At 38.8% G+C, this 873-nt stretch overlaps 1 pseudogene; it reads right to left on the bottom strand.

Moving 5' to 3' along the window:
• Positions 1-500: 500 nt before the first annotated feature.
• LOC120107074 lies at positions 501-598 on the bottom strand (annotated as a pseudogene).
• Positions 599-873: the final 275 nt, after the last annotated feature.

The raw sequence follows: 873 nt of genomic DNA, 5'->3' as shown, positions 1-873 counted from the left end.
GATTAAGTCGTACAACTTTAGATCATCCCTTAGGACACATCCTTGAAATTCCTTCTCAGTATCTCACACCTTGTGAGATGGCAAATTTTCCTGATGATGTAGGAAGTCACCATGGTGATGAAGGTAGACCCCCAGTTATGACACTTCGACAATATTTACATCCCACTAGGACTAGTCAACCTTCATGCATGATTATTCCTGAAAATGTAGGACACTTTGAAATCAAACCAGGAGTAATTCAATTGCTGCCAAAGTATCATGGAATGAAATCCGAGAACCCTTATCTTCATCTTAAGGATTTTGAGGAAATTAGTATCACATTTAGAGTGCCAAATATATCGGAAGATGTCCTTAAATTGACCTTGTTTCCTTTTTTCTTAAAGGATAAAGCCAAAACATGGCTGAACTCCTTGAGACCTAGATCGCTAGGAACATGGCATGACATGCAAAGAGAATTCTTGAAAAAATTCTTTCCCGCACAAAGGACTAACTTTTTGAAAAGGCACATTAGTAATTTCCAACAAAAAGACCATGAAACATTTTATGAATGCTGGGAGAGATTTAAAGATTTGCTTCTCTCTTGTCCTCATCATGGGTTTGAAACATGGAGAACCATTAGTTTCTTTTATGAAGGGTTGTCTCCACAGTTAAAACAATTTATAGAGACTATGTGCAATGGTCTATTTTTGGAAAAGCAACCCGATGAGGCATGGGACTATTTAGACTCTCTCGCAGAGACTGCACAATTATGGGATACAGGGGATAGAGTGAATAAACCTTTGCCTAAGCCTACTAGCATTCCACACGGGGGCCTTTACAACCTTAATACTCAGGATGATATTCAGGCTAAAATAGCAGCCCTTACTAGGAAGG

Source organism: Phoenix dactylifera, unplaced genomic scaffold, assembly GCF_009389715.1.
Source record: "Phoenix dactylifera cultivar Barhee BC4 unplaced genomic scaffold, palm_55x_up_171113_PBpolish2nd_filt_p 000751F, whole genome shotgun sequence".
In the NCBI taxonomy this organism is placed as follows: domain Eukaryota; kingdom Viridiplantae; phylum Streptophyta; class Magnoliopsida; order Arecales; family Arecaceae; genus Phoenix; species Phoenix dactylifera.
The sequence above is the reverse complement of the archived record's forward strand: the minus strand, read 5'-3'. Positions and strand labels throughout refer to the sequence as shown.